The sequence below is a fragment of the Diceros bicornis genome, chromosome 16 (assembly GCF_020826845.1).
Source record: "Diceros bicornis minor isolate mBicDic1 chromosome 16, mDicBic1.mat.cur, whole genome shotgun sequence".
Lineage (NCBI taxonomy): Eukaryota > Metazoa > Chordata > Mammalia > Perissodactyla > Rhinocerotidae > Diceros > Diceros bicornis.
In genome coordinates this window covers 55,033,061-55,060,297 of record NC_080755.1, presented here as the reverse complement: position 1 = coordinate 55,060,297, position 27,237 = coordinate 55,033,061, and the positions used below count along the sequence as shown (strand labels likewise).

The window sequence follows — 27,237 nt, the reverse complement described above, 5'->3', positions numbered from 1 at the left end:
CATAGACAAGGGACTGGAAAACTGAATTAGAAACTTTGTGAACAGTCAAGTATCGATTTTTGTTATTTTCTTTGAAAAGAAACTATTTCTACTATATATTTAACATAGTGAAATCAGTGAGATGTACATCTCATATAAAAGTATCCACAATTCCTTATACTATACTACCTCTTTTTCATTGTTCCTCCTCATTTCCAAAAAGAAGAGCAAGAATGGTAGGATAGGAAAGACAATATTTAGCTTTTTCATGAAGTAAATTTTTCTTTCTTTCTTTCTTCTTTTTTTTTTTTTTTTGCTGAAGACAATTGGTCCTGAGCTAACATCTGTGCCAATCTTCCTCTATTTTGTATGTGGGTCACCACAACAGCATGGCTTGATGAGTGGTGTAGGTCTGCTCCTGGGATCCAAACCCCCAAACCTGGGCCACCGAAGCGAAGCACACAAACTTAACCACTATACCACCCAGCTAGCCCTGAAGTAAAATTTTTAAAAGAGATTAACCCAGGAAATCATGTTTTTCTATGGTAGTCTTTAATGTTTGCAGATCAGGAAATAAAATATCCCATCACCACACAAACATCTGATTTATTAACAATCTAAATAAATAATGAAATTACACTGTGAGGCCTAGAGTATACTCTCTTCTCTGTTGTTCTGATTTGCATAAGCCAAGGTATACATTCTGGAGCCAACCTTTTGGATGTACATCTTGAGAATGAATGATGGATAAGTCTGAACAACCAGAAGGATTTTTCATCATAGCTGAAGCCATTTTATAATGTAGAGTTTCCTTTTTCCTGTTTTAATTAATGAAAGTCCATTCGTTAAGAATATACTGTCAGGATTAACTCTCAGGATTTGTTACTTGTCTGTGGTTTATACTGACTCCGCCCCCTGTTATGCGCCGATACCCTCGGGGACTACCGGGAATGGCATTTGCTTTGCTGCGTGTATCTCGGACGGTTGCTCCAGGGTCAAGAACTAATTCAGAAAATGAAGCTTCTTTAAACAAGTCTTAACTCTCTATCAGACATGACCTCCAGCGCATCTGTGCTACCATGACTTAGGGCTTAGGTACAACTTTTAGCGGATGCCAGCCCTTCTTGCCCATGGACAAGCTTTGTCGCTTGCGCAGCAAGTCGCTTCTGAGGACTTTGCTTTTGTGGCTCTTTGATGTGCAGCTGCATTATGTGGTCAATCTCTGGAAGGGGCAGAAAAAGGAAGAACTTCAGGTACCTTTCTACCAGATCATCTTGCTGCCTGACAAGGAATTGATACAATTCAAATGGACGTGTCTCATCTCCGTTTAGCTAAACAGCACTCCTGCTGACTTTCCCAGTAGTTCCGTTCCAGTTGGGCTTGTAATTAGAGGAACAGAGATTCCGAAAACGTCTTCATCAGTCCACTAGTGGATGAACTCATATCCGGACATGATGTTTCCCAGCTGATCAGGTCCACCCAGCTGGACCCGCCATCCATACCCTGGAACTAGTGGTAGAAGTCATAGGCCTGGAGCACCTGGTATAAGAACTGGTCCCTCAGGCCTTCAGGGTTCTTGAGCCAAGTCTGGAATGCAGAAGTGGCCGCCCACTGCCACCGGGGAGTCCACCAGGTGCCACTTCTGGTACCAGGCCGAGTTGTCCAGCACCGTGAAGCTACCCGAGGTCCACCCATCAGCGAGGAGCTGCTGGCGATTACCCTCCAGGGCCTCCAGCCCCGGGTGCAGGGGCTGTCTGCGTTGGCAGCCTCTCTGAAAGTGAACCAGGCCCAGCAGGGCCAGCAGATGCCCCACTAGAAGCGAGTCGGCTGTGGGGTCGAAGCCGCAGCCGACGGTCTGGGGCAAGATGCCCGCCCTGCCACGGTCGAAGAGCGCTGGGAGCTCCATCTTTGAACCCCTCTGGGGCAAGAACTCCTTGAACAGAGCCCGACCCTGCCGCACCGCCAGCAACCCCTGAGCGCCCGAGTGGGCCTCACACAGTCCGGGGGGCAAGACTCCCGGCGGGCCCTGGGTACCAAATCACCGCCGGGAAAAGCACGCAACCTGGGCGCCCCCGCATCGATGGCAGCAAGAAGGGAATGCTGGGTTCTTAGAGGCCCCGCCACACTGCTCAGTGCCCACCTTCTACAGCACTTGGTACATTTTTAAAAAGTTTTAATAAAGTCTATTTGAAGTACAAAAAAAATTGTACAATTTTATCAGTATATATATGTATATTATATAAAAACATCACCACAGTCAAGACAGCAAACGTTTCTATCACCCTCAAAAGCTTCTTTGTACTGCTTTGTATCACTTCTTCTACTCGTACAACCACGAAACCACTGATATGCTTTCTGTTACGACAGATTAGTTTCCATTTTCAGGAATTATTTGCAAATGGAATCATGTAGTACAGTCTTTTTTATTTTTCTGGCTTAGATACATCCGTATTTATCAATAATTTGTCCACCACCCCCCACCCCCAACATACACCTTTTTTTGTTTGGTACAAGTATACCACAATTTGTTTATCCATTCATCGGATGATGGACACTTTGTTTCCAGTTTGGGACAATTAGAAATAAAGGTGGTATGAACTTGGACGTGCACATCTTTGTGCATATTTCTTATTTCTCTTGGGTAAGTACCAAAGAGTCATAGTATGTGTATGTTTAACTTTGTAAGAAACTACCAAGTATTTTCCAAAATGGTCTTACCACTTACATTCTGCCAGTAGTATATGAGAGTTCAAGCTGGTCCACCCCCTTGACAACAAAATGTTATTGTAGAGGTTTTTAAAGTTAATTTTAGTAACTCTAATTGGTTTCTAGTGCTATGTCATTAAGATTTGAATTTGTAATTTCTCTTATAAGTAGTAATAGTGTGCATTTTTTCATGTGTTTATTGGTCATTTGCATATCTTCTTTTGTGAAGTGACTGAGGTTTTGTCGATATTTTAAAATCATGATTTGTGGTGTTATTATTGAATTTTGAGAGATCTTTATACATTCTGCATGCACATTCTTTACCTGATATATGTCTTATAAATACTGTCTCCCAATCTATGTCTTGCCTTTTCATTTTCATAATAGCGTCTTTCAAAAAGCAAAAGATTTCATTTTTATGAAGTCAGATTTATAGATACAGATGTGTATTTTTAATCTATCTATATAGATCTATAGATATATATTATGGTTTGTATTATTTGTGTTCCATCTGAGAAAACCTTAACTACTCCAAATTTTTAATTATTTTATTCTAAGAATTTTATGAATTCTGGTTAAACATTTAGATCTATGATCCATTTTGAGTTAATATTTGCATATGGTGTGAAGTAATAGTGACTTTAAGAAAATATATGATATCCAGTTGATCCAGTACCATTTGTTGAAAATAATATACTTTCCCATTTAATTGCCTTGAAACCTTTATCAACAATCAACTGGCCAGAATTATGGAATCAAATTGAAGATGTGCAGAATTACAGTGTTTTCCCCACCCTTAATAGAAGAAACTGCAAAATAAGAACTTTTCTAAATCATCAGAGGGATTGGTGGAGAGGGAATTGCTTGATTACAAAGGGGCTACACAGGAGAATTTTTAGGGTTATGGAACTGTTCTGTATGAAACTGGAGTGTTGGTTACACGACTCTCCGCATTTATCAAAACGCATAGACAGTGAACTTTGCTGTATGCAAAATTTAAAATATCAAACAAAATGTCAAAGGATCCTAGCATGGAATACCAATAGTGACGTACAAATCTAAATGTATTACAAATGTATGATATGACTTTAATGAAAGGAGTAGGGGAAAAAAGGAACTGACCTCAGTAACTTTGGTAACAATGATTTGCTGAATTTTGTAAGGCTACAGACAAAAAGAACCATATATAAACATTGTACTCTAGTTATTAAATTGAATTCCCACAAGAGTATAGATTAGCAATTCTGAAACTACATGTATTCTAGGGTTAAATAAATAAGTAAATAAATTACAGATAATAGTGGCCGAGTTTCTCACCGTCAGATAAAAAAGTTAAAAATAAGCAAGAGAGGAGGTCTAGAATGAGCCTGTGGTGCTGGATTAGCATCGAAGATACTTTAGATGTGTGCACGTGCATGGCTTTGTGTACACACATATATTTCTTAGCTCTGTCTTCTGAGAGGGCCTACAAACAAAGACACCTCAGGAGCAATGAGCACACCCAGAATGCAGCTCTTGGTTTCCAAATACAATTCTCCAGCAAGTATAACCAAGGTCCTTTAGAAAAATGACTGATTCTGGCCTGCAGCTGGGAAAATACAAGATGATTTGGGAGATTTTGTAGTGCCAGAAAGGAAGTTGAAAGAAAAGAAAAGTTGGTGACATAAAAAGGAGCCAATTAAAAGAACTCCCAGTGGCCACAGCTGAAACAATCTGAACAGTAAAATAAACAATAATGTTGTATTACAACCCAAAATATAAAATAATTATACGTGTGTCCATATTGACATAAATAAATGGTTAAATGAACAAATAAATGGAGAAGAAGGAACAAGTCTTCCTTACCAAAGAATTCCAAGGAATACATGTAGACAATCCCTCTTCCAGGAATTAGAGCTTAATTCCAATCTGCTTGAGTATACACTGGAATTAATAACTAATTTGCAAAATGTAGAATATCATAAGGGAAAAATAGAAAGCTTACAGACGAAGAATCTGGCAGACAGCAACTGTACCAAGTGATCAAGGTTAACATCCCCAGTCACAAGTCATGTTGACATTATGTGCCTCCTGTTCTCATGCAATGAGAAGATGTATCAGTCAGGATTCCCCAGAGAAACAGTAACAATAAGTAGATAGCTAGGTAGGTTGACAGATGATAGATAGATAGATAGATGGATAGATGGATAGATGGATAGATGGATAGATGGATAGATGGATAGATGGATAGATGGATAGATAGATAGATAGATAGATAGATAGATAGATAGATAGATAGATAGATAGATAGATGGATAGATAGATGGATAGATAGATGGATAGATAGATGGATAGATAGATGGATAGATAGATGGATAGATAGATGGATAGATAGATAGATAGATAGATAGATAGATAGATAGATAGATAGATAGATAGATAGATGGATGGATAGATGGATGGATAGATGGATGGATGGATGGATGGATGGATGGATAGATAGATAGATAGATAGATAGATAGATAGATAGATAGATAGATAGATAGATGGATGGATAGATGGATGGATAGATGGATGGATAGATAGATGGATAGATAGATAGATGATAGATAGATAGATAGATAGATAGATGGATAGATAGATGGATAGATAGATGGATAGATAGATGGATAGATGGATGGATAGATGGATGGATAGATAGATGGATAGATGGATAGATAGATGGATAAACAGATGATCGAGCTAGAGATATAGAGATTGATTTTAAGGAATTGGCTAGTGATTGTTGGCACTGGCAACCTGAAATTTGTATGGCTGTTCAGCAGGTTGGAAACTCAGGTCGGATTTGATTCTGAAGCCTTAAAGGAGAATTGCTTCTTTTCCAGGAAATCTCAGTTTTTGTTCTTAAAATTTTCAACTGATTGTATGATGGTCACTCACATTTTTGAGGATAGTCTCCTTTACTTAATGTCAATTGATTGTACATGTTAATCATATCTACAAAATACCTTCACAGGAACACCTAAATTAGTGTTCGATTAAAAAACTGGGTAATATAGCCTCATCAAGTTGACGTGTAAGACTAACCATCATAGAAGTACATCTCACCTTTATGGTATTCTTCCTCCAAATCTATAATAATCCTAATGTAATCACGAGAAAACATCAGGCAAACCCAAAGTGAAAACTATTCTACAAAGTACCTGACTGGTAGTCTTCAAAAGTTTCACAGTCATGAAAAGCAAGAAAAGACAGAGAAACTGTCACAGACCAACGGGGACTAAAAAGACATGATAATAAATGAAACGAAGTATCCAGGATTAGATTCTGGAACAGAAAAAGGACATTAGTGGGAAAAATGGTGAAGTCTGAATAAAGTCTATAGGTTAGTTAATAGTATTGTACCAATGTGAAATTCTGAATTTTTTCAAATGTATCATGGTTGTGTAAGATGTTAACATTAGGGCAAATTAGGTAGAGGGTTTACAGGTTCACTATGTACTATCTCAGCTAACGTTATGGGAATCTAAATTTATCCCAAAAAGTCTATTAAAAATAAAGCAATAAATCAACTGGAAATATTTTAATATATTATAGGTAGAATTAATATTTTATATAAAAATAATCACATAAATATTAGAAAAATAAGCAAATGAAAAAGAGCCAATTACCTGAAGAAAAACATTTAAATCCACTTGTAGTGAAAGTAACTTTAAAAAACTAAGATAACAGTAAATGTTTATCAAATTTGCAAATATCTTTCTATTCATTGCTCTCCAGATAGAGCGAAAAGATCCACTACAAATACTGTTCAGCTATGTGTAATAGTACAATATTTTTAGAGGCATATTTGACATTCCATATCAAAAACTCAAAAGGTACCTACCGTGTGATTCTAGCAATTACAGAGTTAGACATTTAATCTAAGGGAAAAGATAAAAATAATTTATGTACACCTATAAGACAGTGAAGTGAGAAATGAGACAGATCCAAAAATATGGAATTTATTAAATATATTACAATTAAATCATACAATGAAAAATTATATAGGGATTAAATTATTTGGTAGAGGTGTATTTACTGCTATGGAAAGATGTTTAAAATATATTGACATTTGAAAAAAAAAAGTAAGTTACAATAATGAATGTACATGTAGCAGGTTAAAATATGCAGCCACAAAATTCTCCCATCTTGGATGTGCAGTGAGGTCTATTTATCCATAGAAACACTAAAATTACCTCACAATGCCTCTATTCACTGTTGTCAAAAAAGTTAAATTTTCTAATTCATAGAAACTGAGTCCCACTTGAATGAAATCTCAGTCTCTTTGGGATTGACATTCAGGCTTTTCAAGTTTCTCCACCTCCACTTCTCTCCAGGGCTGATCTAGGGTGTAACTATCTGGCCACCCTAGGGAGGGTCATCCGGTCTGAGCGCTGTCCTCCATTCTAGTGGCCTCTTGTGAAGGGCGCTCATTTCTTCCCCTCCCTTCTGTTTTTAGTTGGTGTCCTCTGCTGATGCCTCCTACCATGGCCGCTGGTCCTAAGGAATACACTTCTATTCCCAATCGCTTGTTTAATTGGATATGCGTGCTTAACTTCAGTCAATTCTGTGCTCCTCTAGAAATGCCCATGGTAACGTTTTTACACATTCTTCCAAATTATGTGTAGAACTGAGAAATATAAGGTGTTTCACGCATCTATCTAGCAGCTGTGGCTACTCTGCTTTTCAGGCACTGTATTAGCAAAGGAGTTTTTCTATGAGGATAACATGCTCCTAGCTTTGTGGTGAGGGAGGGAAGAAAACACTCGAACTTTCTCAAAATATTATCCCATTAGAGTTAGTAGCATTTCCTTTTGGATTAAAAAAACACATATGCTGAAAGAAAGAGCAATCATTTATATATCCAAATGCACATAGAAATTACCTCTGGATACCAAATATTAAAGATTAATTTATTTTTATGTGTAACAGTGTTTTCTAAAAAAACAAATATTTATTTTTTAATACTTTTCCTTAGGAAAAACAGTTCTTAAGCCCTTCCCTTCAAAAAGATAGTTCTATTATTTTCAGAGAATTTTTCATCCAGGAGAATTCAGAGATCTCTTCTAGAGCTATGTTGCAAGCTTTGTAATTGTTTTAGAATTGATTGCTATACGAAATAGCTTTGTGTGTTCTGACACTGTGTTAATACAATAAAAGGAATTTTTAGTAGCAAAAGAGTTACAATTTTTCATTGGTTGTAATAAGTTTTTTCCCCCCCTTTTCATTGCTGTCTCTTTGTAGATAAAATGGGATTTCAAAAGCTCTTGTTTTTCAACCTCAGTTTCTAGGAAATTTTTTCATCAGGATGCCTTGTTCAAGGCTAAATAGAGCTCAGAGAAAAATACATACAAAAAACCCTTAAAAAGATTTATTGTGTTGTGCTTAATGGAAAATATTGTTACCATAAAAATACATTGTAAGTTGTAACCTTGAATGTTTGTTTACCAGGGTACTTGAAAGTAAATGTAACAGCCTATTTTCCAAAATAGATAAGCTGCTTTTCCTCTGGTATCTATGCAATATTTTCAAAAGTTTTCTCAGGGATTAAGTACCTATTTTAGCATCAGTAGAATATTTTTAATTTATATTTATCATTCAAATGTAAGCTACGTAATTTGGAGTATTCATCCTCTAGCACTAGAAATGCTTTTATTACTTTTATATGAACTATGCAATTCCCACTTTCCAAGACTGGGTGTCACTGGTTTCTTCCTCACTTTTAATTTTAGGTACAAAAGTCTCTATTGTAAAATCTTATAGATATATATACAAACACGTGCAACAGAGGAAACTAGTGACAACCAACCTCTGACAGAGGGCACCAACAGTGGCTTATCTAATGCTACTTTGTACTTATAAATATGGACAGAGGAACACATTTTGGAGTGGAACTAACATGTGAAATGAACACTTACTATAAAGAAATGAGAAGTCTTGTGTGGCAAACCCTTGTCAATATTTAGCAATTGATGAAATAAAACTTAGCCGAGGGCAATAAGTTTCTCAAGTTTAATTGCCTACTTCATACCTGCTGACTAGGTGACTTGAGCAAGAGGTATCCCTCTGTAGGCCTCTGCTTCCTGGTCTAGCCCTAGACACTGGTTAGCTCGATGATTTCACCCAAGGCGGGGAGCAGAAGGCTACCAGGACTGTCTCATTCATTCAACTATCACTGCAGTGCCAGTCACTGTAATAGACACTGAGTATATTGTTTTGAACAAAATCACATATGGCCTCTGTCTAACAGATCATATAGTCTAGTGAGGGAGATGATGATAAAAAATTATAACAGTTAATATTTATTAATTAATAATTGATAATATAATAACCATTAATAATATAATTAATACTAATAATTTGTTCATTTGTATTATTTTACATAGCTAACCTGTATTGAGATTTTTTCCAAAATTCAATTCCTCCAATTCTCAAATAAACATGTGTGGTAAGTATTATTATTATCTTCTCATGGAGAATCTGGGGCACACGAATTTCTGGTAGCTTTGCCAATTTCCAGTAGGTGGTGAATTGGGATTCAAACCCAGCATAACTCACATTACTTTTCAATTAGTAAATAAATACATATGCAGTTAACAGTTTAAGATTAGTTCTTAAAGGGAAATGAATCTGGTGCAGTAAAAGGGGGTTGTAGGAGTAAGATTTCAGTATATATGTAATTAGTTAACCAGAGCAAGCCCCTCCGAAACTTGAAGGCTGAGAAAGAAGACGACAAATGAACAGAGGGAGGGTCGCTTAAGGCAGAAATAATAGCAGATGAAGAGATTCAGAGGCAACAAAGAAAAATTACCTGTGAGAGTGATTGAAATGAGGTATTTGGCTGAAGCATGCATGAGGAAGGATGATTAGATTGACTCTAAATTGGGTAGGCAGGCAGGCAGGTCCTGGGACCAATTTCCTTTACACTCTCCAAACCCCCTCCAACCTACGTTGCCAACTCATTAGATATGCTATACTGATGGAACTGCATTACACATTTGAATCATCTGGAAGCAAAATAAAATTTGAGTCCAGTTCACCATTGGAGTATATAATTCCTAAGGCTGTTTCAAACTTTAGAAGCCTTTGAGTTTTGGGAAAATCAAATACTTTCAAGATAATTTACTGATTCTACATATGTTCTAGAAAAGTATGATCATATGTCACCTCAAATTGCTACCCATACCAATAGCCTAGTCTGCCTTAACTAAGCCATTCTGGTTCCCTCCTAAATACATCTAACTTATTTCCAAATCCATACTTTTGATTATGCTTTCATTCATCCAAATATACTTATTAGTGCCTACCTTGGACCAAACGCAGTACAAATCCTAGGGATATGAAGATGATTAAGATAGGTTTGATTGCTCCTCTTCTGGAGTTTATAAGCTAACGGGGCAACAGGCAATTAAACACATTAATAAAATGTGATAGGAAAAACAAAGTATTGAGAGCACATACAAAAGGGGAACAGAGACAGAGATTGCCAGAGGGATGCAATATCCAAGTTGAGACCTGAAGAAAGAGTAGAAGCTAGGAAAAATATTTGGGAAGAATAGTGATTTAGCTCAGGTGTTGGCAAACAAATGAAATCTGACCTACATCCTGTTTTGTCTTTTTTTAAATAAAGTTTTATTGAGATACATTCATGAACATTCGTTTTCATTTTCTATGGCTGCCTTCATGCTACAATGACAGAATTGAGTAGTTGCAACAGTGACTGTATGACTCACAAAACCTAAAATATTTACTATCTGGCCCTCTACGGGAAAAGCTGACCCCTGGTCTAAATAAATGGGAAGGAGTGGAGATGAATGAAAATGGAGAATACCAGGAGCATAATAGAATGATAGCCTGAACTAGAGCAATAGAGATGAGGATGCTTACCCCCAACCCCCTACAAAAAAAGAAAGATGTTAGAATACAAAAGTGTTTTTGAAGCAGAATCAACAAGACTTAGTGATCCGCTGAATGTTGAGGGCATAAATGATCTCTGTGGGGCATTCAATTGTAGAGCCAGTAAAGAGTCCGATTTGTGGGTGTTGATTTTAGGAGAAAAATGTTGGCTTGAAGATGTAGTTTTGTGACTTACCAGCATGTGCATAGTAATTGAAACCATTAAAATGAATGAGATTTATTCACTCTTGCCTAGGGAGGTCATGCATATATGAGAGTCTACGACAAATCCTAAGATAGAACAACATTTAAGAGTTAGATGAAGGAAGATGAGACTGAAGAAAATCAGGGAAAGGTATTGACTTTGAAGACAAGGGACAACCTGTTTCAAAAGGCATGGCTGACAGTGTTAAATGTTCAGTGTGCAGAATGTTTATTAAGGAGTGCTTGTAGGATCTACAGCTTTGGAAAAGAGGGGAAGGGAGCATTATTGGACAGAAAGAGAAGGAAAGCTATAATGCAGGTTTAATGACAGCCTTGGCTGATCCCATAGGGAGCTCTAGAGTTAGAACGACCCTTCGGATTGTCCCAGGTCTGTACATACAATCCTACTCTGACCAGTCCCTGGGTTTGTGCTGCCCTGGCAAAGGTGAGACCTTGCAAGGAGGCTCTCTGCAGCTGAGGACAGCTGAAGGGATTTTCAGCTGGAGACCGTCTGGCAACAGCACATCCAGTAGCTTAAGCATCAAGTCCTTCCTTGAAGGAGAATATAGGAATCATTGTGCATGCACTTAAGTTTGTAGGTATTTTGAGAGAAATTTCAGGGAATCTCTTTAATGGCTTTGATTTTTTTTTTCCTGTAAAAAAGTAGGTAAATGCAGCTTCTTACATTTACATCAAGAGAAGTGGTAGAGTTTTAGATTTGTGAAGAATGGATTTTAAGTGGTCTTTCTTTGAACTTCTGATTATAATGTCAAATCTTTCAAAGCATGGCTTGGAAGAGACTATTCTAAAAATGTCTACCCCAAATGTTCTCCATGCAATTCAAACCATATTTTTAATTTGAATCTTCCTCATACTTATAAAATCCAGTTCTTCTGCAATCATATATGCATGCATTGTATGTTGCTTTAAATGTTTTCCAAGTCACTTCATGGGTATAAACTTTGTCTTCCCAAATAGAATTTAATTCCATGAGAATGACAATCATCTCTCCCTCTGCTTACTTCCAAACAGAACACTCTGAACACTGTAATCCCTCCATAAAACTATCTACTGAATATCCCACATCCTACAAAGATCATGTTGGATTTCCCAGTACAGACTGAAAATAACCATATTAGTACTAACGCTGTGTTCATTGTTGTGGCTACAAACACTCTCAGCAGCACTATGGGTCTGAGTGGAACAGGATTTATCCAGCTTCTCTAATACAATCATCAGCTTAATCTAACTTTTAGTATTTCAAGGAGACAATTAAGTGGTTATACTTCCTTTGTTTTTTTTTTTAGACTAAAACTTGATATTGAATACAAGAATATATTTCTTACCATGTTCCTCCAGGTCTTCATCTATGAAATGTAATTTTTTATCAGACCAAGAAATATAAAGGAAAAATATCAATCATATAATCTTGTTTCTACGTTCTCCCTAATTTTTGAAAATTTAGAGCTAATCTGACACTACATTAAATAGCGTGAACAATAATTAACAAAGTGTATGATACTATAATTAGAAATTCAGTGTTTTCATTTGTATTAATATCCTGATAACAATCATGAAGGACAAGACAAGGGAAAAAATGGAAATTTGATGGAAGAAAATCTTACTGCTTCAATATGGATATAGGTTACCAACATGGTCTTAAATATATTCAAAGAATAAATTTACATAAAAATAATAATCATGATAGATGTCATGTTATGAAAGTTTTCTCAAGTAAATTAATGTGTTTCATTATGACACAGCTGAATCTGACAGCAAAATGAAAATTTAGCAATATTAGAAGTAAATAAAGGATTAGTATCTTTACAACTTCTGAGAATTATGAACTTACTATTCCATTTAGCATGATTCTTAAAAGTAGATTTGTTCTAACTGAATAGCCTTTAAACTTAAAGGACAACAGTCAGATAATACTCACATAGAGATGATAATCATTATTTCTGTATTATCGGCAGTATCACTACCAGCTGGTTCCTGAATTTGAAGCTTGGTTTCTTTACTTACTGCATAATCTTGGTTAAGTTACTACTTCTCTGAGACCTAGCTCTGTCATCTATACAAGTGAGACATATGCGCTCATCTTAATCTGTTGTAATAAAGACAGAATGAGTTAATGTATGCAAAGAACTTAGAATAGTTTCTGGGACATAGTAAATGCTCAATAAGTGTTGTTATTCTTATTTTTACTAATCATTACTATTATCCATTACTATATATACTCTTATTAATTAGTAGCATTATTAGTATTAATACTGCACTCTTTAATTGTCATACACAGTGGTACGTGACGTACAATTCAGGCCATATCTCATTTAATCCATACAATACTCATATTAGTATTATACTAATATAAATAATATAAATACTTATATTCATTTTAAAGAGGAGAAACTGAGGTTCAGAGAAGCTAAAGTTACAGCTTAGGAAGAGTGGAGCTGAAGTTTGCATGCTGTGTCTCAGACTGTTAATAGTTCAAAGGTTGCTAAATGTCTAAATCCACTAATGTTAGAAAACTACAAAATATTTCCTTTCTATTTATAAGACACAATTTGTTTCACAAAAATATAGCCATGTATTTATCCCTGTGAAAAGTAAAGCAACAAATTAAATTCACGTTGTTACCAACTTTCTAAATGTATGATAAGATAGCTTAAATTTTAATAAACCAAATTATGGCTTTGTGTGACATTAAAGTGGTACTACATCCCCTTTCACAAAAATAAATCAAACAATTGATATGTTGTATGTAATATACATTCATCCTACAACCCTTTTTGAGTACTACTATTCACAGTATTCACATTATTCTCAGGGTTTGGGAAACCAAGATAAATGAGACATAGGACCCACACCCAACAATGTAATCATTTAGGAGAAAGAACAGAAAAGAATTGTCTAAAAAAGAAAAATAAGAACAAATACTTTGGTAAGCACAACATTAAAACCACATATAAAAACATGGTGCAGAAACTAACTTACTTTAGATGATGGTTGAGGTCAAGTTTCCTGAGTAAATTAAAACCAGAGAAAGCAGTACTCACAGTCAGCTGTTTCGTTAAATAATGTTTTTAGAACTAGCTTGGCTGTTCTGGTGTGGATTTGTAGTCAAACTCTATTTTGGGGAAATTTATGGTATTCTCTGAGAGCCTTCCTCCAGAGGCGTTTGTGTGTCCTGCCAACTGCATTGGTCAAACCCAAGGAATCTATGGAGTGAGAGCTATAGTAACCAGATCATGAGCACATGCATTTCAGGACCGTATCTAATAGTGAAAAAATGGTAACATTCTGATATACTCACATAGAAGGTTATAATGGAGATGGTAGAAATAATGTTAAAAATAATGACAGACCCTATGTACTGACGTGGAAATACTGCAAGGTCATATTTTAAGTAGGAAAAGGAAACTTTTTTTTTTTTATAGTTAGGAAAATTAAACAAAGTAAAACATGATTTTATTTAAATATGCTTGTGTGAATGTGTATAAAATCCAGTATAAATGTAAATGAATGCATATATTGTTAAGGTGATAATAAAACCAAAGAAAGAGGTTGGAAGGATATACACCAAATTTTCACAACTGATTTCCTCCAAGGTGGAGACTCACTTTAAGAGACAGAAGAAGAGAAAGGATACTAAAATATTTTACACAATTTTAATTTTTTTGAAAATTATAAGTAATTAAAATATGATTCATATATTAATTATAAATAATTTTTAAAATATGTATTATCTTTCATAAATGTCTGGCACATAGTAAGTCTTCAGAAACTATTTATTAGATGAATTTGAAAATACAAGTGCTTATAATATGTACATCATCTTTTTAATGTTAATATTATTTGATAATTGCTTGGCCTGCCTCCTCTTAGAGTTATTAGGCCAAACTGAATCTGGTAAAATTTTATTGAGCACTATTAGGGGGAAAAAACCTTAGGATACAATTTGATATCCCCAAACAGTAAAGCCTAGGGTTTTGAGCTCAGTTTGACAAGTCAGACAAGGCCATGTTAAAATCCTGTTCCTAACATTTACTCTTTAAGCAACCCTGTACAAATTATTTAATTTCTCTTTATTTGAAGTTGTTTCTTCTGAAAACAAAGAAATAACATACACTTTATAAGGTTTTCATGGGAAGGATGCTTATCTACATGAGCTTTTTATAGAGTCATTGATGCTTTGTAGATGCTTAATAGCCACCAACGAATGTTCAGAAGTGCCCTGATTCATCCACACACCGTCTTCTAAACCTCAGTTTATAACGTTTCCTTCATAGCTATTATAGTTTTTCTTAGTTCTTAAAACATAATGCTAGTAAATTTCACAATATTAGCAAAATAATTTCACAAAATGTAGCATAGCATCTAACAGACACTATTTGATCCCTATAATGAAATTTGGTAGAGCTCTTATTCGATTCCATCACAACATAAAATACTCAAGGGAAAACAAACTGTTGTTCCCATATGCAGGCTCTATTTTCTAGTGTCATTTGTAATACGCTAATAAGTGCTTTTTGAAAATACTAACTTAAAAGAAGATAATTTCCAAATAAGTTTCATTTCTTCAGTAATAAATAAACATTTAATAAAACCTCTTAATAAATTCAGTGGGAATATGTACAATTATGAACAATTGGAGTTACAATTAAACCTACAAATCTGGAAATTCAAAAGCTAATATTTAGGAAACAAGGCCAGTTTTGAAAGTGTAATAAAATAATACACACAATTTTAAAGGTTAATATACTCTAAAATATGTCTAAGCATATTAAACAATACAGTACATAATAACAGTAAAAAATATTTCTGAGTTAATTCAGAGATTTTATGTAATTATTAGACATAAGTTTAAAGAAATAAAGACGAAGTTATGATATTTTCTCTATTCCTAATAATCAGAAATAAATATGGATTTTTATAGCAGGACATCCAAAATGATTATTTTGTTTTGTTTCCAACCTAAAGAAAATAACTACTACTGGGGAAAAATCAAATAATATAGGTCAAATAGAGGAGAGAATCACAGGAACCCAGAATCATTTCATAAATTCAAATAGAAATAAGACAATTTTATTTGGCAAAGGGTAGGTAGGCAGGTGGTGTCAAGGGATTCATATTTCTAGTCTAGTGGTCTTGAGGCTGTGAAGTAGTGTCGATGTATTATCCATCATGTATCCATAATTTATTAGAAATATTTCAGAAAAATTTCTGGTCGTTATCTTGTTACTTTTGTAGATGAATATTTAAGTTTCTTATTCCTTCAACCACATAACACTGCAAATGTAAGTCTTTCATATGAATCAAAAGTAAGCCATCAAAAGATATTTCTAGAACAATATCCAATTGTAATCTGGTGGTAGCTTAGCTTATGATTCTTCGTAAATAATATTTGGTTCTGAGATTTTAGTTCTGACAGGAAGTGAAAAGATAATTTGTCTAGATACAATTGATTTTTTATTAAAATAAAAATACTAATTTCATATTTGTTAGGCATAAGGTAAGTAGCTTTATATATAGCACCATCTGTAATACCTAAAATGAGCAAATTGAGAATATTAAGAGTTTATTTTCCCACTTACATATATTTATCTGCATAGAAAATGTTTGTTACAGATGTTTGTACTTAAAAAAAATTACAAAGGGAATTATGAATGTAGAAAATGTTCTCTGATAGTAAAAGACTTAGAAAATCATTCATAGGCATGTAGAAAGTTTTATTACCATTCTTTCTGCAGGCTCCTAGAAATGTAAATTAAGTATATTAATATACTAATGCTGACCTTTCCTCCATTAGTTCTTATAGCAGACAACTTTTATTTCTGTAATCTACCTTTGACTATTATAGATATTTTTGCATTACTATATAAATTTTAGAAACAGCTTGTCATTTTTAACTCCCTTCCTCCAGGAAAAATAAATAAATAAGTAAATTTTTAAATTAATTATAATTTTAAAGGCTTGCTAGCACTTTGAATGGAATTGCCCTGAGTCAGTTGATCTATTTGGAGGAAACATCTTAACAACATTGACACTTTCAATCTGAGAGTATAGTATATCTTTCCATAATTATTTCGGTTCTCTTTTATTTATCTCAACAATGTTATGTGGTTTTTATTGTATAGGTTTTTACTTATGGAGTTTTAACTTATAGTTAACCATGATTTGTTATTTTTCAGCTATTATATATATGTGGTATTTTTTTAATCATCCATTTTCCAAATATTCATTGCTGATATATAGAAATACAGTTGACTTTTGTACATTGACCTTGTATTTACAGATGGCTGCACAAATATATATTCCATCTTACGTGCTCTTCTTACAATGTAACATTGACATTCTGCATGTGGTTTATTGGATATCTTAGATCTATAAGAAAGTTTTTCAGTAAATTTTGAAAAATTTGATCCTTATTTATTCAATTTTGTTTCTGCACTCTCTGCATTCTGAGACTCCAACTCTATCTCCTTTGGTATTATCACACATGTCTCAGAGCTTCAGTTATGTATTTTAGCCTTTTTTTCTCTCAGTTGAATAGTTCAGTTTGGATAGTTTCTATTTCAGTGTCTTCCTGTTCCCTGATCTTTTATACTGTTTTAAAGTTTTGTCTTTGCTAATTTCATCACTTGCTCATTTCTGAATCTATTTTTATTTATAATTTTTCTCTAAATTATGCCGTTTCTTCAAATGTCTAGTAATTCTTAGAGGATGTTGGATATTGTGGTAATTGCAATATCAATAGTCTGAGTTTTGCATTTCTTACATTTCTGTCTTTTATCAGGCAGTTGAGTTTATTTGTTGATAGGCTTATTCGTTTTAGACTTTGCCAGAGTTTGTCGACAGTAGTCTTTATTCCAGGGCCAGTTTATCCCTCCCGCTAAAATGTGACCCTTCTGGTCCCTCTACTTAATGCCAGTGTTCAGCAAGGTCTCTCCATCATAGTTTTGCTGGCACTTGAATGTTTCTAAGCCCTTCTGAGATTTGGGAATGATTTATCTTAGAGTTTACTGACAATTGCTATATGCCAGTTCTCCTAGAACTAGCTTGCTTCTAGAATAGAGCCAAGTTGAATAAACTCTTCTAGAACCAATGTTTGCATAGCTTAGTATTCAGCCAAGACTCCAGATGATACAAATAAATATTTGTTGATCTGTTTCTCTACATACAGAGCTCCATTTTCTATGTCACTGTGTCCCACAGTTATCAGCCAGTTCAGTCTCCCCAATGTCTGATCTCTATTTCTTCAAGGCAGCAATTTTTCTGTGATCTACTTGAGATCCCCCTATCCATGCTAGAGTTCAGAAAGTAGATTCAGACTGAAAGAAAGGGCCATCAGAGGACTCACTTTGTTTGTCTCCCTCCTCTCAGGGTCACCATTCTGTTCTGTCTGTTGTTCAGTATCTGAAAACAATTATTTAATATATTTCATTCAATTTTCTAGTTGTTACTGTGAGATAGAAATTCCAGTATCAGTTACTCCCTTATAAGATTTTGAAGGTGATAAGAATCAAAGGAGTTGAAAGATAGTTCCAGAAGAAATCTATTCCCAAAATGAAAAAAATATATATATGAAAAGTCAAAATTGGAGGTAGTGGAGATGAAGTGTGTGGGAGTAATTTTATTAAAGTTGAACTTGACTTAATCTTACAAATTTCTACATAATATATTCACATTTCCTTTGTAGGAAAACCCTCCTTAATGAGGCTGTCTGTAAGATGTGGAGTTCTCAAATGCCATTAAAGAGTAACAAAATAGATGTAGTTATACTGAGAAACATAAAGAGAATGCACAAAGAAAAAAAAAGGCAGTTACTAACATTTGCCCACAATTATTTTAAACAGAAGAAAACTATTTATAATAAATAATACAGAAAAAAACTATTTATAATAAACAAGGCTTATGTAATGTTTAGGAGTATAGGAAAAAGGAGAAATTGAAAAGTGTCTCTGATTTAGTAGACACAAGTCAAATGTAAGAATGCTGTCACTAACTCAAAGTCAAAATTTCTGAATATAATCTTTATAGAGCTGTAAAATTTGGTTCCTCCCTTCATATCTCTGTATTGTAAGAAAGGCTTAATTAGTTTTTTTCTATACAAAGTTAGAGACATGCAATCATTTATTGGAGGATCCAGATATTTCTACAACATCCTTCCATGGAGTTCCTTGTAAATATTGTTTTATTTAGTGTATGCAGTAGTGCCCTTCACTTTATAGATTCCTAAGCACATAAAAAATAAAATATATTAGTAACTAAAAACGTTTAACACACAAAACGCAAGTTGTATAAGATTCGAAACTCAGCAGATGGAGTGGTTTTGTGGACAACGTTTTCTGTAGTACTTAGGTATGGGATTATCAACAGCCACAATCTTTGTCGCAGCAGCAAGATGAAAAGCAAAAGCAAAGTTCTTAAAATGCAGCTGCTACAGCTGAAGATTCTCAGCTCTCCCAAGCCCTTCCATGTCACAGTAGCTTGCTAATATTTCTAAAAATAAGAGCTGCCAAAGGCTGAACAACAAGGGGGAATAATCTCATGAAAGATGTTTATGATTAGCACCCATTATCACCTCAAGAAGGCATAATTTATAAAGCACTCACTTTAAAAAGCATGCACAACATATTTTCCTTACCTTCCAACACTTTAATGTCTATCATGGATCTTATAAGATTTATGAACAAACCAAAGTCTGTTAAAAAATGAAAAACAAAAATATAAGAAAGGAAACTTTCAGTGAGGAAGACTGCAAAGGGAAACACACAGACTTTGTTAGTGAGTAGAGTTTTTAAATGTTGGAAGAGACAAAAAAGGCAGCAAAAATAAAGGCCTGCTAACAGATAGGGAGGGACATAAAAATCAACGAGCCATTGACAATGGGTTATATAATCACTCTATTTTTTAAAGAGAAAAATGAAGAAAAGAAATTTGGGAAATTGGGAAATAATGACAGCCTGGTTAAGGTAGTTATTGATGAAATGTAGGTAAGAGGATGTCGGTCATGGGAACTGAATAAATAGCTCTCCGTACTGTTGGGGAGGAGTGTCTAATGAGGTATAATTAGAACAGATCATCATCCTGTTCCAATTCGACACCATTCTTAACGACATAGAAGGAGTGATTGAAGATTGTGTAGGAATTGAATTTACAGTTGCTGCTGGAAATAATGCTAATAGGAAAGAACCATAAAGCCAATGGATTTAATATAAACCAAAATAAGAAGTATAAGCTAAAATAAAATCATCTTTGTCAAACCAATAAAGCAGCCAAGTATATTAATGGTAAAAGAAGAAACACAAATATAACCCCCAGTTGTTATTGGTATATAATTTATTAACTAGTTATGTACACATTTCCTTTATCCTCAAAATCTTACATAGAGTAGATCCCTTACAGACCCTACACATGTATCAACCGATGTGAGAATAATGATGCCTCTGCAGACTGGCTATCTAGACTAGAGAAATGCAGGTCCGGTCCTCAAGCTCTATAGATCTGTATGATATACTCAGCTATTTTTAAGGAAAGTATCTAATTAATTAATCAAGGGAACCATGAAGCTCTATATTCTGTAGCATTCTTTTAGTAGTGTGAGGAGGAAGAGAAGTTACATAGGGAAACTTTCACACGAGCATCTAGAAATGGGAAAAATTACAGGAAGTGATAGCAAGAAAGTGAACAGATGACAGTTTCAAGAAGGAAGTGGTGACCTCTGCCAAACGATACAGAAAGATCAAATAAGATAGGAAAGAAATGTTGCTATTGAATTTGGCAATTAGGATGTCATCCACGAGAATTGACAGATAGTTTTTGTGCAGTGGCTGGAGCACAATCTGCAGAGCTGTGATGGATGAGTGATTGGTTTTTAAGAAAATAGAAAGAGCAGATATAAACTATTTTTCCAAGAAGGTGAGTCCTGATGAGAAAAAGTGAAATAGGGTGGTAAAAGGAGAAAGACAAAAAGGATAAAAAATAATGTTTTAAAATCAAAAATCTTTGTTGAAAGTAAAGAGTTAGTAGACAGAGAGAAAACACCTTAATATTGAACTCCTACTAATTTTTCATGACTCAGGTCAAAAGCCATCTCCTTTGTAAAGCTTTCTGATTGCTCGCCTGTCTCCATCCCTGACTAACTTAGGGTTCTCTTTCTACTGTGCCTTCTCTGCACTGGCATATCACCCAGTCCAGACCTCAATCACGTCACTGTCCATATTGTATTCTAACATTTTTGTCTACTCCACTAGATAGAGTTTCCTTAGAGTAAAGATTATGACTGCAACCTCGGTTTCTATCAGAGTGGATGTCACATCATGTTTGATTAATCAAGTTGTCTAAATAAATGAATAAGCTAATGCAGATTTGATACAGTTTTCTCGACCATCCAGAACTCTTGGCTAAACTTCATCTCAAAACAAGGATATAGATTCTGACAAACCAATAGCAAAAAACAAGTTAAAGAAGAAATAGGGCACAAGATCAAAAACATAAAAGAAAAAATGTGACCTGAAGACTAAGAAGAAGGCCACAGTGCTGAGCAGACTAAAGCAAATGGTCAAAAAAGTTAATGTATAAAACACTGAAAATCAAGGATCTAGAGGAGAGAAGCTAAATCACACGTAGAACTTTTGAACATCTGAGCCTTCATTTCCTTCTTACTTCAAAATTCCCTAAATATACAACGGAATGGTTCATAGGCCTACAGTTGATGTAATTCCATTTTCAGTGTAAAGAGCTAAAGGTAATTTGCTTTTTAAAATATTGATATAAGTTGAAAGGGGAGTAGGGTTTATTGAGAACCTCTTTCCAGTGTTTTAAAAGAAGAAGGTTAGAGGAAAGTCATATGGAGAACTTACATGGGAGAAGCTTTTGTTTGAAAACACAAAGCTGGTAACACCAGGAACAAAAAAGAAATCTATAGAGTGGTTAAGATGAAGATGTTTAATAAGGGACTTAAGGTAATATCTTGCAACCTTTTTCATCCTATTTCACATTAAACAGTTGGCAATGAGGATATGAAGATCTTTGCTAGCATCAGAATGCTTGACAGACTGTATAGTCATCAACATGACATGTTCATGTCCTAAAATTGATGGCCTAAAGTCATGTGCAGTATGGCTCCAAGTTCTTTAGGCATTTATCATCCTCATGGTGCAGCAGACATGATTTGAAAATTAGTAGTGCCAAAGTACAGATCAGCCATACCAACAATTGAGCTGATGATTAACATCATCTCCAGTTAAGTGATGTATGCAATCCACTTACAAAAGAGTTCCCCTAACAGACTACTGGAACTATTAGCAAAAAAGGTGAGGTTACAACTCTGTTGGTCACTATGGCTAACATTAAAAATAATCTGACAATGGGACTGGCCCGGTGGCACAAGTGGTTAAGTGCGTGCACTCCACTGCCGCGGCCCGGGGTTCACTGCTTCGGATCGTGGCACGCACCTACACACTGCTTGTTAAGCCATGCTGTGGCAGCGTCCCATATAAAGTGGAAGAAGGTGGGCATGGATGTTAGCCCAGGGCCAGTCTTCCTCAGCAAAAAAGAGGAGGATTGGCATCAGATGTTAGCTCAGGGCTGATCTTCCTCACACACACAAAAAATAAATAAATAATCTGACAAAAAATTGTAGATATGTGGCGTATATGGACAAAAGCCTTGGAATTTTGACTTTTAACTCCAATTACTTTTTGCAACAGCTATGTGTCTTAGTTCTGAATAGTCAGTCAGTATAGGCTGCTATAACAAATTAGCATAGACTGGGTGGCTTATAAACAACAGACATTGATTTCTCACACTTTTGGAGGCTGGAAGTCTGAACTGAGGGTGTCAGCATGGTCAAGCTCTGGTGTGGTCTTCTTCTGGGTTGCACACTGCTAACTTTTCCCTTTATCCTCTCATGGCGGAAGGGGAAAGAGTTCCCTGGAGTCTCTTTTATAAGGGCACTAATCCCATTCATGAGGACTCTATCCTCATAACCTAATCACCTCCCAAATGCCCTACCTCCTAATACAACCACATTGGTGGTTAGGATTTCAACATATGAATTTTGGGGAGATACAAACATTCAGTCCATAACACTAGGTATCCTCTATATTAAGAAATACTCAAATTAAAATTTATTTAGCTAGTAAGTTATGAAGAATTCAAAACAAAATTTCATTTATTAATATTATTACATCTTTGCAGTTCTGACCATGAATGAGATTCTTTTTCTTTCCCTGTAATTTAATAAAAGCAAAGTTAATCCTTGCATTTTCATGACATGTTAATTATTACGTTTGCCTGCATTTTGGAATATAGTCCTGAAATTACTGAAATCTACATGATGAAACAATTTAATAGCGTTCCACGTGGTATGGGACTTTTGAGAATGTGGTAGCATTCTATGTAAGCCTTACTTTTAACAGGACTTTCTTTAAGTCCACATCCCATATCACTTGCAGGGGGCAAACACTGTCTGAAAATAGGAGACTAGACCACAGGACGCCTCAGGATACTTTCCAGTTACCACCTGTGTTTTTGTGATCTCCCCATAAAAAATTACTGAGCACTTCTGGGTAACTGTAAAACAATACAGGACAATAAGAAAGGAAGAATTTATCTACACAAAAACTAGGCCCTCAGCATAACTTAAGACAGAGAACACTCAGACTTTAAATAACTCAATAGAAAGAGAAAACCCCTTAATCCCAGCACATGCTCTCTCTTGCTCATACCCCATCCCCATCTCACTGCCAGGCTTTGTCGTGAACAAAGGCAGATTGAGAAAACCCGTGTGGAAGAAGGAAGAGGGAAGATACTGACAGGGCTATGTGATGATCTAAAACCACTGCCAGGAATACTCAAGCCACCCCAAGGCTGACAATACAAAACCAAGTAAGCAGGTGAAATCAAGTATAGACAAAGGCAAGGCATTTAAAGCACGCATGGTTTGAGGGGCTGTCTTCAGAACACAGGCAGACACAAGGCAGGTAGGAAGGAAGAAGTCCCTTTTTAAAAACTGAGTAGTGAAGAGAAGAGTTAGGGTCCTGAAAGACAAAACAGAACCACATCAAAGGGCTCACTATCTCTCTCCCTACTGCCAAAACAAACCAACAAACATACGTTAAAGTCCCTGGAATTTGCTCTACTGATCGTGGGAAGACGCAAAATTCAAATCAGTCCCATAGGTGAGTTCATACTACTGCATTATTCTTAATTTCCTGGTTTCAATAATTGCACTCTGGTCCTGTAAGATGCTAGCACTAGGGGAAGCTGGATAAATGATGTATAAAAATTGCAACTCTCAAGTAAGCCTAAATTATCTCAAAATAAAATGTTAAAATGAATGTTACACACAGAAAAATTACTTATGCAATTACTCATACTCTAGAAGTGTGCAAGCAGCATAGCCCTTGTGCTTGTCTGGAGGGAAAAAGGTGAGCCTGACATATCCGGTGACCTAGCAGGTGCTGTCCCATAAGCCAGTGCTGGAGCACTGCCGTGTTAGATTTCAGGGAGGCACAGCTTTGGTAGGCAACCTAATCTGAATTGTTGTCCGGGAAACACCTCTTCTCATGTCCTATTTATACCCTGCTTTGTATTCAATAAGACATCGCAGATTGGGTTCCTTTATTTGCTTCTCCTGTTCAGATACTCAAAAATGTCAGTGCCTCCCTTCTGACAGACCCTCCTAAATCTCAGGTGCTCAACTCTCTTGCTTTTGCCATTATTCCCTTTTCTCTGACTTCTGCTATTCCAAAGTAACCCTGAGACCAGCTCAAATAGCCCACGACCATAATAACTAGGTGATCTGCTTCTGTAATTAACAAATCTACAGCCACTCTATGAGCCAACTGAGAGATGTAAGCAAACTCCAGGAACTTTAGCATATTTCTCTTGCTTCGTCAACAAGAATACTATTTGGCTTAGAGTTTATGGATTAATTAAAACTTAAAAAATCAGAATAAAAATAGCGAAGTTTTTACTTTGTGTCAGGCTAAGGGTTTTACACTTGTTACCTATAAGGTAGGTACTAGTTCTGTCCTCACTTGAGAGACAGCAATGATTTGTCCAAAGTCGCACAGCTATCAAGTCATAGATACTCCAGGATTTGAACTCAGGCGATCTGACTTTAGCCCATGAGCTATTCCATCTCTATAGTCCAATATTTTATCCTGTTTCTCAAGTAGAATTAAAGTATACCCTCCGTTACCCTAAAAATGACTGTCATTTTCCTGTTGAATTGCTAAAACAATATAAAGAAAAACATTTTGAATGTTTACAGGTTTGGAGGAGCACCCAAGGAAGATTATCTGTTTCACAATACTATGGATTTCTTTTCTCGTTGAAAGACATAAAATTGGGTCAAGGATAGGAAAGCAGTGGATGCAGTAGACGGAAGAAGGATAAATTTTTTGAGGGCAGGAGCTGTGGACCTTTGACCACTGAAGGGTGGAAAGGAATAAAAATAATAAAATTAAGCCCTTGGAATAAGCAAATTCCAGGAAGAGACAGCTCCACCCCCATCCCATCTCACCCTAAAGAATGTCTGAAGGAGGAGCTATGGGAGCACTGGTCCCATAGAGCATCCTTGTACCTGAGAGGCTATGACTAGTGGGAGTCAAGGTGTGATTACCCCACTGAAGGAATTGAGTTTACAGCAAAGCACTGTAGCCTCCTCCACAGCTCGCTCTCTGTCCATCTTACAGTTGTTTGTTGACACTAGAGAGAAGAAAGGTCCACATTACAAAGACTGGCTTGCCACTCTAAGGCACAGATTTCCATCCTGAAGTAAAGAAGAAATGGTGGGAAGGCCTCAGTGGAGCCGGCTGGACGCCTCTCCGCGCAATGCGCATGCGCACAAGCCTTGGCAGCGCATTGTCCTCCTCTCTCCTATCAGTGAGTTACAAGATTTGAATACGTTTATTTTCCCTTGATCCACATTTTGGATGAATTCTTCACAGGGGGGTTACTATGAGAAACTGTGACGGAGGAAGTTGTTATCGCTAATAGCTCTGAAAGTTGTTAACTTTAATGGATCAGAACTGGAGGCATTTTAAACTCAGTGGTTTCAGGTAGCAGGGGAATTGAGCAAAAGACTTTCTAGGCTCTGCCTGGAATTTCAGAGTTCACATCACATTTATGCGTTTTGATCAAATCTCCTGAAAGAACAATCCAAGCACAAATCTTGTCATTGCCCTGTGCTCCTAGGATTCACCGGCAGGTTGACTAGTCTATTTTTAAATAGATTCAGATTTGGGTAGCTCGGATTGAAAATCAGAATGGTTTTGTCCCATTGCCTGAACATTGTATCTATTATTATATTTTCTTCTCAAAAAATTAATTAATAACAAGATAGATTTTTCTGTATACACAGTTTTTCACCCAGGACCTTGGTGCTTGGGGTGAACTCTCCTCAGACAACCTGGCATTGTTTTGCAGGTCACTGTCACCTTCCCTCGTGATTTTCTTCAGGGGCGTTCAGGTCACCCAGCTCTGCCAGCTATGCTTGACTTTTATTCCTCAATAAAGGACTCTCATAGGATCATGTCAACTCTGCAAAGGAAAATGGATTTTCTTGCGTAGAGAATATAGCAAAGTATCGCAAGTTCTTTCTTGCAAAAAACTGCCATTCATCCTGAAGTAGGAAAACGAATAAATTTTGGGGAGAGGAGAAGGTTATTCTTCTAGTCCTAGGATTATCAGGACGCATTTTTAGGCCCAGTATTTGGCCAAGACCACAGACCCACCAAATCTAGCCTATTGTGTGTCAGATACCCAGCAGTCTGCGTGGTCGTCACTGCCTGGCTCCCTTCCTCGGAGAAGGTGGGAGCCCTGGTGGGAAGGGAGGCCTCTGTGAGCCTTGGAGTGGATAGCTGTGGGTCAACATAGAGGAGGCCGAGAACTCTGAAGTCCCAAATTCCCCTGATCCTTTGCTGCCAGCAAGGCCACTGCATGTACCTCTGTCTGAAGAAATATATGTCGTGTAAGCCACCCAGTCTGTGGTACTTTGCTTTGACAGTCCTAGCAAACTAATACGTCAGCGTTCAGGATGATAATAAATTCTAGCGATGTGAAACCGAAATATTTTTACGCAAGTCCTTATCTCCAAATCTGTCCCACAAGCACAAAAGTTGCATTGATTCCCTCCGTTATTGCTTCGAGTGTGCTAAGAAGTCTCCTCGGGGCGGCAGGAGCAAAGAGCAACATCCAAAGCAGCGCTCTAACTTGCCCTCGGGGGACCGTGTCACCCCAGGGTCACTAACATAAATGGCCTTCCCGCCTCTGGGGATTTCCCAGAGTGCAAAGTTCCCCCAGGGCCACAAAACACCGGCCACTTAGAGGCTCCTCCAGGGCCTTCTGTTGTTTTCCTTTTTTAAGTTGTTGCTTTGGGAACTGAGAGAGTATTTACTGTGAAATTTTAC

At 36.2% G+C, this 27,237-nt stretch overlaps 1 pseudogene; it reads right to left on the bottom strand.

Moving 5' to 3' along the window:
* Window positions 1-756: 756 nt before the first annotated feature.
* Window positions 757-25,514, bottom strand: LOC131415210 (tyrosine--tRNA ligase, mitochondrial-like; annotated as a pseudogene).
* Between the last annotated feature and the right edge of the window lie 1,723 nt (window positions 25,515-27,237).